This window comes from Canis lupus, chromosome 12 (assembly GCF_003254725.2).
Source record: "Canis lupus dingo isolate Sandy chromosome 12, ASM325472v2, whole genome shotgun sequence".
NCBI lineage: Eukaryota > Metazoa > Chordata > Mammalia > Carnivora > Canidae > Canis > Canis lupus.
The window spans coordinates 14,725,952-14,737,966 of record NC_064254.1 but is presented as its reverse complement, the minus strand read 5'-3'; the positions used below and the strand labels follow the sequence as shown (position 1 = coordinate 14,737,966).

The window sequence follows — 12,015 nt, the reverse complement described above, 5'->3', positions numbered from 1 at the left end:
TTGAGCATCTGCCTTTTGCTCAGGTCGTGATCCTGGGGTTCTGGGATCGAGTCCTGCATCAGGCTCCCCGCAGGGAGCCTGCTTCTCCCTCTGCCTGTGTCTCTGCCTCTCTCTGTGTGTCTCTCATGAATGAATAACTAAAATCTTAAAAAAAAAAAAGAAAAATCTATCTCACTTAAAATAAAACAAGCAATGGGAGCCACATTCTTTTCAAATTCACCAGAAAATTTAAAACTTGCCTTTAGTGGGGGTGACCTCCGTGTTCTTAGGTATCATATCCTATCTCAGGGTGCAAACTTTTGAACTGTTTCAAAGCGTTAAAAACTCCTATGGACATACACACATCAGTCAGTCTGGTGGAGAGGTCTGGTAACTTGCATTACCATACAGAATAGCCTTAGACCCATCATTTAAAGCTCTATCCTTTGTTTCATTGTTTATTAAATGATCAATGGCAGCAATATAGCAGAGTAGGAGAGCTGTTATAGCTCTAGAAGTTGTTCACCTGACACTTTCCATGGGCCAGGTGTCTCCCTAATTTTGTGTGTGTTAAACACACACAACATAAAATTTACCATTTTCACTATTTGTAAGTACCCAATTCAGTGGCATTAAGTACACTTACACTGTTGTGCAACCATCACCCCACCATCCATCTGTTGGAATGTTTTCACCTTGTAAAGCTGAAACTCTAACGCCATTACACTAATTCTCCATTCCTCCCTCCCTCCAGTCCCTGGTAACCTTGTTTCTACTCTCTGTCTCTATGACTTTGATTACTCCAGGTACTTCGTATAAGAGGAATCATGCAATATTTGTCCTTTTGCATCTGGCTTATTTCACTTAGTAGAATGTCCTCGAGATTCATTGATGTTGTAGCATGTGCCGGAATTTCTTTCCTTTTTAATAAAAGACTGAATAATATTTAATTGTAAGTATATACAGTAGTCTCCACTTATCTGCAGAGGATATGTTCTAAAACCCGCCCCCCCGCAACGGATGTCACCTGAAACCACAGGTAGTAGTGAACCCTATATGTACAATATTTTTTCCTATGTCTACATACTTGTGGTAAAATTTGATTTATAAATAGGCACAGGGTGTTAATAATGACTGATAATAAAATAGAACAATTATATAGTATACTCTAATAAAAGTTATATGAATGTGGTCTCTATCATTCTCCCAAAATATTTTATAATGCTGAATGCACCCTTCTTGTGTTGTTGTGAGATGCAACATGCCCATAGGATGAGATGAAGTGAGGGGAATGAAGTAGGCATCATGATGTAGCGTTAGGCTGCTATTGACCTTCTGATGATGTCAGAAGGAAGAGCATTTGCTTCCAGACCTCAGTTGACTGCAGGTAACTGAACCCATGGAAAGCAAAACCATGGATAAAGGGGAGGACTACTGTACCTTATTTTTTATTCATCTGGCAGTGAGTGCTCTGTGTACTTTTAGATCGGCTATGCCCTATGTGATCCTCCCAGCAACCATAGGCTCTTCTTACTGCTCAATATTTGAAGTGTCTTCAAAAGTTTCAGGCATTTGTTCAAGGTTACATGCTAAAAAATGGAGTTGCTGATAGGCAAACCCATCCCTGCTGAACTACAAAGCCTGTGAGTTCCCTCCCTGCCCCAGCTTCCTGTAGGCACCAGCCACCTATCCATGGTGAGGATGACCACATTGTGCATCCAAAAGGACTTTGAAAGCCACGAATTGACAAATAGCTTAAGATCACATTATCTTTGTTAACACTGAATATTTTCAAAATAACACTGTTAACTTACGTGTTTTTGAATTGTTCAAAGATTTGCTCTACGACGTTGAATTTTTCACAGAAAAGAAAATAATATTTCCTACATGCTATTCTTAAGAGTCTCCTTATCTAGAGCCATAACCCAGACTAGGCATGCAGAAAATATTTGAACACTGCAGTAACAGGGAAAAGATTCCATTTGTAAAAGCCTCATTGTTCCCTGGTTTTTTGTCAGGCATGCCTTTCTGCCTTGTGGCCAGAAGGTGGAGACATAACATTTTAAATACTGTAGGTGCTGTTTACTATTCAGCAGTTTTTTAGCATGTCCTAATCGACTTCAAATAGAACGGGGTATATTTTATATTTTTTAGATTTTATTTATTTATTTATTCATGAGACACACAGATAGAGAGGCAGAAACAGGCAGAAGGAGAAGCAGGCTTCCCTCAGGGAGCCTGATGTGGGACTCAATCCCGGGTCTCCAGGATCACAACCTGAGCTGAAGGCAGATGCTCAACCACTGAGCCACCCAGATGCCCCAAATGAGGTCTATTATTAATATATCTCACATTACCTGCTATCTCAAACCTTCAGTCAAAAATATTTTATGAATTTTTACAGAGAAAAATTTGTAAGAGAGTGCAAGAGAGAGTAAAATATTGACGTGTTCCTGGTACATGGCAGACTCTCTCTACATAATGAAAGAATGAAGGAATGAATGAATGATTCATTTGAAAGACTTTTATAGAAAAAGTGAGATTGGAGAAATGGTCCAGTACTTTCATGTGCAAACCGCAGTCCATCCTTTTTGGCCTTCCCTCTCTTGACATTGTGGAATGAAAATGTGGAGTCTAGTTGAAAACATTTATAATATATGTTTTAGAAATGCAACACCACGTAAGTCAATTGAATATGTGAACTGAGTTGCAGCCAGAATTGATTAAGTGGTATTTGAAGCCTGTAAAGGAGTTAAGAAACCTTTGGAAGGTGAATAATAATGTAAGAACAAACTCAATGATACTATTTCTGGTTTTATTATGTAACCTTTCTGTATCTACTAAATGCAGTTTTTAGTTATTGCATTCGTATTTGCTCCTAGAATTGTAGACAAAAGAAAGTTAATCTGTAGGGGATTGGATGAAAATGTTGAAAAATCAGTTTAGACTATGCCCTTTCTTTACATAGAATGCCTCATATTTATAAACTATGTTCCTAAAAACCCCAAGATAACTTCAGATAAATCAACATAAAGGAATCTATTCTATTAGCATAATTTAAAAGACATCTTAATGGCAAATGCTCTTGGTTTGGATTTTTGTGGTTTGATATAACCCTACAAAATCCACAGGTCTTGGAATGTCTCCGAGGTCCCAAGATTTTAGGTGATGGTTGGCCCTTTCTTCACTCCTCTTGACTTTCCTGATATACAGAAGCAATGTGCAGGAGTAAACATAATGCCAAGCATCCTTAGGAGGATGGCATTTCTCTTGGCCAAATTCCTTCCTGTTGAAAAAAAGAACAACAAGCCAGGTAGAAATGTCATTCCTTTGCCAAGCCCCTAACCAATCTATTTCATATTCCTTATTATCTGGATACTCAGAGTGGTTGAATAACTCAGTCAGGTGGAGCACCAAGATAGAGAGGCCAAGGAGATGAGTTCCTTCTCTGCGTGGCTGGCAGCTTTGCTCTATTTGGCTGGCAGGAACTATATCCTAACCTTGGTCACTGCACTAGGAATCCTTGTAGTAGCATTGAGCATCAATCTGTCACCATTACCAGAAATAAGAACAGTGCTGGAAATATTCAAATTATACATGCTTCCTTCCTACCAGAACCTTCGGTACGTGAAAGGCAGCACATCCAGCTCTGCTTTTACAATAGAGGAAGGCCAGGCTAAAATGCTAGCTAATAGTCACCATCTTCCATAGCAGGACACAGAGAACCTGTGCTGCAGTCTGAGCAGCTCATCAGCTGGTGCCATCTGCGGCAGGTTGCCGTGAAGAGCCTGCAGACATCACAGCTGTTTAGCTCTGTATCGGATGGCTCAAAACATGTAAACAGGTATCCGGGCAAAATAATGTACAGCAGAGCAGTCTGAGCTGCCCGTAGGGAAGTAATAGGAACATTGTCAGTGAAAGCTATCTCTTCAAGGTATCTGACCGAGGCTGCCTAGGAAAAAAAAATGTTTGTGATTCTAGAAGGACTCCGATTAGAAAATCTGCAGAAGTTGTTTTATAAACAGCTTCTCTCCTGAGGGAATAATCATGGATTTTGTAAATACTAATCGCAACATACTGTTGACTTTAAAAAAATCAAAGCTACTTCTTTCCAGATGGGCAGTTTCAGGGTTGGCTAGTACCATTCCATTTTAATCTCCAATTTCTTATTTTATTATACTTCTTTGGGACACACTAAGGTCTTAATTTTTATATAGTCCTCAATCAATATTATTCTTTTTTTTTTTTTTTTTTCCGCTCTCTCTGCCTTTAGAGGCGTACTTCTAAGGGCCTGCCCCTCTGTGAAATTAGGTAATTTTTATCTAGTACTGTTTATTTTTATCTAGTACTGTTAAATTACCCATCCATCAGGAATTCTCTGGAATGGCCTGAAGAGGTGCCTTGGGAACTTTGGCATCTCTGGAGGCAGTGGTTCAAAACCTGAGCTGCATTACCACTCACCTGGCTTCTAGTTAAAACCAGCGGGCTCCACCTTTAAGGGTTCTGTTTCAGTAGGTTTTCCAAGGGCCTGAGTATTTGTGTGTCTACCAGGTTCCCAGGAGTTGCTGATTTTGATGCTGTTGGTCCAGGGACCACACTTGGAGAACCTACAGCTGTAGGTCAAGGTGTGGGTTTCCAGGCGTGGTTGAACATAAAATCACCTAAATAACTTAGGACAAATACAAATTTCCTGACGCTGTCACAAAATAGGATATTAACATATACAAACTAAAATTATATAAAATTATCAATCTTGAAGTAGATTTCCCACATCTCACAGATACCTTTTAAAATCCTTATCCTTCAAGGGGCACCTTGGTGGCTCAGCCGGTTAAGTGTCTGACTCTTGATCTCAGCTCAGGCCTTGCTCTCAGGGTCATGAATTCGAGCCCCATATTGGGCTCCACATTGGGCATGGAATCTAACTAAAAAAAAAAAAAAAAAAAAAAAAAAAAAAAAAATGTTATCCTTCAAGGTCTAGTGCTCTGTCCATGAAGCAGTTCTTGGCAGCAAGAATGCTTTTGTTCTTCTGAACAATCAAAGAATTGTATTTTTTCTGTTCATCCTACTATTTAAATGTGGACTTTTTCAGATGAGGGTTTTGCCTGAGAATTCTTGGAATTCTTCATGGGGACTCAGATAAAGCCAACTGTTTAAAAAGTTTTAAATCATTGCTTTGTTTCCTGTGAAAAATCCAAGTTTCATTTCCTCTGAGATGTTTGTATTTGAGTGGTTGCTACCTGTATAAGGAAAGATGTCATTTAAAAAAATAACAGTGTAGACTGCTTCACTCTTGACTGCATTAGCCTTGAACCTGGTTTCATATAAATCTGGTTATGCTGCAGATGCTAAGAGGGAGGTCTCACTGTGCTGCATTTCTGCAAGTTGGTTTTTATCCTCTTTGATGTCTCCTCCCTCATCCTCACCCCTGTGGGAGTCTATGGCTATTTTACCAAATAGTCCAACGATAAGAGTTGATGAGGAAAAGAGCCACTGAATGTTTTCTTACGTTGAGACACAGTACAGTCTCAGTTCCATGCTCTAGGACCTCAGACTCGGAAGTTTTAGGGTCAATATTAGAGATTTCTGTCACCTGTATCAGACAGTGAAGACCCATATCTGTCACCTGTATCCTAGGTCATAGGACCTAGTTTTTGGATATTTGTTACTGAATGCCCCGGCACCTAATTGTATACCTAGGTTCCAGATGAAGTACTGTGATTTTTATTTCAGAGAAATCATCAGCTACTCTTCTAGTTTTTTGAAACATAAAACAATGGGAAGATAGCATAAAGTGGAAGGGATTAAAGTGCTATTAAAAGTTCTCTGATAATTTGTAGCCAAGCCATTCAAGGAAGTAGCCTCGAAAACTGTAAAATATGTCTTTCAAAGTGTTCACAGACGCCTTATGTTAAAGCAAAGGGTTTACTAAAATCAGAGCTCTAAGACCTGTTTCTCTCTTGTGTCCTTTGTAAACATTAACAAAAAGAGTGGACAGAAACATTTGTTTCAAATTGCTGTAAACCTCAAACAGCTGTCCCTGGTCTCCTATCAAAATCCTTAATGCCTGTAAAGGCTGAGTGGTCAGTGTGGACTGGTCTAAAGGTTTATGGCTTTGATAGGCACATCTGCAGCCTAAGAGAAAAATGAGAACAGACCAAAAAATATCTGCTAGAGTGAGGGGCAGCCCGGGTGGCTCAGCAGTTTAGCGCCGCCTTCGGCCCAGGGCCTGATCCTGGAGACCTGGGATCGAGTCCCACATTGGGCTCCCTGCATGGAGTCTGCTTCTCCCTCTGCCTGTGTCTCTGCCTCTCCCTCTCTGTGTCTCTCATCAATAAATAAATAAAAAAAATATTTTTAAAAAAATATCTGCTAGAATGAAACGACATTTGGAGCAATGGCTTTATTTGAGAAAATTAAATAATATAACTATTTTTTTTTACATTGAATGTACATGGAGACCTTCACATCCAAATTTGCTAAGCCTGTTATAAGATGGTAGTGTGGATCTTTGCAGATTAACTTTATTTGCCATCTTTCATCATAAAGTAGGTTGCATCCAACTATTGCTTAATTTTTTGCAATACATTCATGAGATCATAACTGGTTTTCTTTAGAAGAATTGCTCAGAATTTGGGGAAGTATTTTTTATCCTGGCATGTGGAAAAGGAAATGAGAACAGTGGTATAGTCTTACAGGGGTTATATGGGGTTTTTTTTTCTACAGCTTTCTAAGGGGAAGTTGATATGGCAATGTGGTGAGTAGTTCACCTAGTGTCATATAATTCAGATTTCCTAGACCCTGCCTTCCATTTAACTATCAAGCTGGCTTTTTTTTTTTTTTCCATTTTTGCCACATTTAACATCTAACAATTTGTTTCAATTACACTTAGAAAGGAATTGTTAGGTTCAAAATCATTGTATTTGGTGTATGCCAAAGGACTACTTCTCTAAACTGTATTAAAAGTATTCTTATTTTGTGGATTCTATTAAATTTCTAGAACAATTTTTATTCCAACTCATACTTAAGAATTGGATATATAGCTAGTAAAGTATTCCAGACCTGGCTGGAGGGTAAATGTTGACAAGAGTAGGGTCCCAAGAATAGCCTTAATAAGCAGATCCCGAATAACATAAAAATATACTTAAGTACTTACTTTATAACAAATTATCTTTATATAGCATCTTAGATATACTTAGTGGTTATGATATTATAAAGATTAATATTTCAAGCATCATGGTCTGTGATCAAAAGAGTAATCACATCTCTCTTTCAAAACAACTCCTCTGAGCTTATACCACTCCCCCTCATGCCCCTCCCCAAAACACAAATGCCTCACTCCAGAGGCCCAGAACACTTGCTCTCTGTGCAGTAGTATACAATTATCTTCGGAGTTTTTTGTAAACTTTTTTGTGCATGCAAAATTTTTGCTACTGTTAGTAACTCACTTTGTATGAAGATCTATTTGAAATAGTGTGGAATCAGATAAGGGTAGATAGGAATGAAAAATATATTCTAGATTCTACACTTTGATGGTACATCCCAGAATATAGCCAGCAGGCCTTGGAAAAGCTAAACATCCAAGGTCAGAACTACACAGCAGCTAGGGCTTGCAGATTTATTTTTTATCATCTCTCTCTCTCTCTTTCTCTCTCTCTCTCTCACACACACACACCCCTAGACACACAACACACATGTAAAATATTTTCTTAGCACATAATAAGTGCTTGGTAACCACATGCTGGTTGGTAAGCTGAATCCAGCTCTTTTGAGTTTTGTACTCAAACTTCTGCTACTTGAGCTTTTCAGGTGCATTCATTCATTCCTACTATGTTAGTGGCAACATTACCTATTTTCCCAAATAACGAGCGCTGTTTTTAAGAGCTTTCTTATGTATGTATATATTTGTATGTGCCTCTGTACACATTCCCAGACATGCTGTGTGATTGCTGCTGCTGTCTGGACCCTACACAGGCAGCCAGCTCTGCCTTCTGCCCAGCTCACAAAGCCGTCTGCTGGAGCCTCTGCTCTGCCTTTTGGAAACCTCCAATTCCAGGGGCTAGATGGGAAATGTTTGTCTCCATCTCATTATACAGGTGAAGGCTCAAGTGTCTTGCCTTTCTGGGGCTCTCCTGGGAATAGAAGAAAGACATCTGATTTTACTGTTAGTATTTTCTTGCCCAATGAATTTCTATATTTACATTTACAGTTAAAGCAGCTTGCCATGTAACTGAAGATGTGCTAATGATTGTGGAGGATTTGGAAAGCTTCAGGGGAATGTCAGGACAGAAATGAACTTGACACCCGCTACTTCTGCTTGCACAGTTCACAAGTGACTTTGAAACTCATCTGATCACCCTGAGACTGGGGGCATCACAGGCCAGCCTCCTGCGTGACACAAATCGGAGTTAAGCAGGCACACCTTCCCCTGGGGAATGGTTTGGGGGATCTTTCGTGGTGCTTTTTTATCCCTCTGCACTTCTTAATACCTCTGATATTTAGAGCTCATAGGGAAAGGCACCTGAATCTCAACCCCTTTTCCAAAATTCAGGGACACCCTGGGGAACGCTGGCAATGGCCCAGTAGCACGGATGGGCAGCGGATTCCCCAAAAATGAAGCAGAAAGAGAGAAGCCTGTGGGCTGCTTCCTGCCCAAGTGGGAAGAATGGAGGAGACAAGGTCATTCTAGAGTCATGAGGGTGTGATCTGAACCTGTGGGCAATGTTGTGCTGTAAGAATGGCTCAGTGAAGGAACAGAAGGTGCCTAATTAAATACCAGGAAGCATGGCTGTGCTTTGGACTTCTGATTATACTGGGTGACAGTTCTCAGAATCTAGTGTGTAGAAGAACTCCTAGGAAACTTGCTAAAAAACAGAGTTCTCTGTCCTTTCCCAGAGGTTCTGTTATGGTGGCCTAGGATCTGGCTCAGAAAGGTGGATGTTTAACAATTATGAATGTTTCTCATCGGGTGGTCAGTGGAGGATATATTTCAAGAAGCACCATCGGCCCATAGAGAATAGGGTCTGAGACAAAAGGAAACCTTCTTCTCTTACACATATTGGTCATTTTTTTTCCCTTGAAAACAGCCAGTACTGCCTTACTTCCCCCACTGCTATGAGATAGTGGCCATGGGAGCCTCTGGGCCAGGTCCCCCCTACTTGCAGTGGAACGTAGAAGAAACCCTGGGGTTTCCGGGCCACAGGAGGAGATGGCTGATGTGAGGGCATCGGTAAGAGAAAGAAGCAATGAAAAGCATCAACTGTCAGGAACTAATGAGAGAGACTGACTCCTAGGCAGGGCCAGGCTGCCTTCACCTCTAAGAATAACCAGTCATGTCTCCCCAGTGTTAGCATTCTGGCCTAAGACAAATGGTAGTTGAGGGTAAGAGACGGTGGGGAATGAGCTTTCCAGAAAGCCTGGACCCAGTGGGCTTTAGCAAATGCCAACGACAGTGGAAGACCATGCCAGGTTGAGAAATCAGTGAAAACCAGGCTGCCCTCCTAGTGGAGGTGATCATATGAATGGGTAAGGAAGCGGGGAAATTTCAGTTTTAGGCAGAATACAGAAGCATGGGGAACCAAAGACTAGAAGTAGAAACCAGAGGTGAAATTCAGAGCCTGGAGGAAATTTCCAGATGAAGGATATTTGTTTTTGGCTAGGAGATAATGGGTGGTATATAGGATTGCTGAGTTGTCTCAGGTGTTCCACAAACGAGAAAGTTCACTTTGCACTGAGCCTTGTGTCATGGTTTGAATTGTGCCCCTCCCCCAAAGATAAGTCCATTTGGAACCTGTGAATGGGTCTTATTTGGGAAAAGGGCTTTGCAAATATAATTAAGTTAAAAATCTCAAGATAAGATCATCCCGGACTAGCGTGGGCTGCAAGTCCAATGACAAGTGTCCTGAGAAGAGGAGAGGAAAGGAGAGGGGGAGAAACACAGACAGAAGGTGATGTGAACATGGTGGCAGGGATTGGAGCAATGAGTCTACAAGCCAACACACACCAAGGGATGGCCAGCAGCCACAGGAGCTAGGATAGAGGTTCAGAAGGGGACTGTCCCCTGGAGCCTCCAGAAGGAACCAGCCCTACCAACACCTTGATGTCAAACCTCTAGCTTCCAGAACTGTGAGAGAATGCATTTATGTTGTTTTAAGTCACTGAATTTGTGCTAATTTGCAACTCTAGGAAATGAGTACACCTTTCCTGCTGATCTCCATGTTATAGATTTGGGTAGCCTGGCACTCTGCTTTGAAAATGCAAATATCTCAGGGAGCTAGGTCTATTAGTCATTTGAAGCAAGTTTTGTTAATTAAACATTTTTCCTCCTAATGACCTAAGAAAGAAAAATAGTTGTGAGTTATTATTGAGAATGGGAGGAGAAAACTCAGGTTCTTGGAATCAAGTGCTTCTACATCTGTTTTCTTACTAGCTATTTGACCCTGGGAGAGCCACTTAACCTCTCTGAAACTTAGTTTTGATATCTACAAAATGAGAATTTTTAATGCTTATTTATCAAGCTGCTGTGATATTAGGAGTTAGTAAGACAGGTGGTGTGAAGCTGTTTGTAAACTGGGCAGTTATATGAATGTATGAGAGCTCTTGTTTTGCAGCAGGGGATACTTTTAACAGGAAGAGTTACTAGATTTGGGAAAGAGGTAGGGTTAGAATGAAGCAGAAGATAAGGACAGCTCCAAAACCTGTACCATAAAGTGTTTCCTGGTCTTGTGAATAAGGAAGGAAAAACTTGGATTTTAAAAATATACCCCAGACTGAATAGGTATCATGATGACACTAAATTCATATCTTTCAATAGTAACACCGAACATGAATGGGCTTAATGACCCCATCAAAAGGTGCAGAGTTTCAGACTGGATAAAAAAGCAAGACCTATCTATCTGCTGTCTACAAGAGACTCATTTTAGACAGAAGGACACCTACAGCCTGAAAATAAAGGGTTGGAGAACCATTTACCATTCAAATGGTCCTCAAAAGAAAGCAGGGGTAGCCATCCTTATATCAGATAAATTAAAGTTTATACCAAAGATTGTAGTAAGAGATGAAGAGGGACACTATATCATACTTAAAGGATCTATCCAACAAGAGGACCTAGCAATCATCAATATTTATGCCCCGAATGTGGGAGCTGCCAAGTATATCAATCAATAACCAAAGTTAAGACATACTTAGATAATAATACACTTATACTTGGTGACTTGAACACAGTGCTTTCTACAATCGACAGATCTTCTAAGCAAACAACATCTCCAAAGAAACAAGAACTTTAAATGATACACTGGACCAGATGGATTTCACAGATATTTACAGAACTTTACATCCAAACGCAACTGAATACACATTCTTCTCAAGTGCACATGGAACTTTCTCCAGAATAGACCACATACGGGGTCACAAATCAGGTCTTAACGAATACCAAAAGATTGGGATCGTCCCCTGTATATTTTCAGACCATAATGCTTTGAAATTAGAACTAAATCACAGGAAGAAGTTTGGAAGGATTTCGAACACGTGGAGGTTAAGGACCATCCTGCTAAAAGATGAAAGGGTCAACCAGGAAATTAGGGAAGAATTAAAAAGATTCATGGAAACTAATGAGAATGAAGATACAACCGTTCAAAATCTTTGGGATACAGTAAAATATACCCCAGGACACATCAATTCTTCCTGGCCCAAGAACATTTTATATTATACGGGCTTTGGTCAACTGATCTGAGATCCTAACATGGTTTTTAATATAATTTTTATGAAGAAGCATGTATTTGAGGTTCCAAATAATACAGCAGACAATTTTTGGAACTGGATCTACTCTGTTAGTGACATGATGTTAGGAGGGTCAGTGCACAAGATCAAGTGACATCTTAGCACCCTGAGTTTATTAATGTAGCTTCTTAAGGTGCTGTGTGGGGGTGCCTGGGTGACTCAGTGGTTGAGTGTCTGCCTTTGGCTCAGGGTGTGATCCCGGGATCCTGGGATCTAGTCCCGCATCAGGCTCCCCTCAGGGAATCTGCGTGTCCTTCT

General features: G+C 40.3%; 1 protein-coding gene across 1 annotated transcript in view; it reads left to right on the top strand.

The window, feature by feature from the left end:
* The window catches only part of RCAN2 (regulator of calcineurin 2), a 260,454-nt gene that overhangs the window by 80,356 nt on the left and 168,083 nt on the right, over positions 1–12,015 (top strand). The window lies entirely within an intron of this gene.